Below are 223 nucleotides of genomic sequence, written 5' to 3'. Positions count from 1 at the left end.
GGCTTCCACATGTGCTAGTCATTATCATGAAACCATATAATAGTTATGAGATGTGGCCTGCAATGCTGCCGGTGAGGCAACAACCCGATAATTATCTTCACGCTTTTAAAAGATATATTTACTCGCTTCCAGTTGGTATATGTTATGTCATTTGTTATAAACATGTCACCATTTTCATTGTTATATTGTTTACGGTCATCATCACTACTACTGCAGCTGCTGA

Source organism: Penaeus monodon, chromosome 23 (assembly GCF_015228065.2).
Source record: "Penaeus monodon isolate SGIC_2016 chromosome 23, NSTDA_Pmon_1, whole genome shotgun sequence".
NCBI classification, from domain to species: Eukaryota; Metazoa; Arthropoda; class Malacostraca; order Decapoda; family Penaeidae; genus Penaeus; species Penaeus monodon.
Note: the sequence above shows the minus strand (reverse complement) of the source record.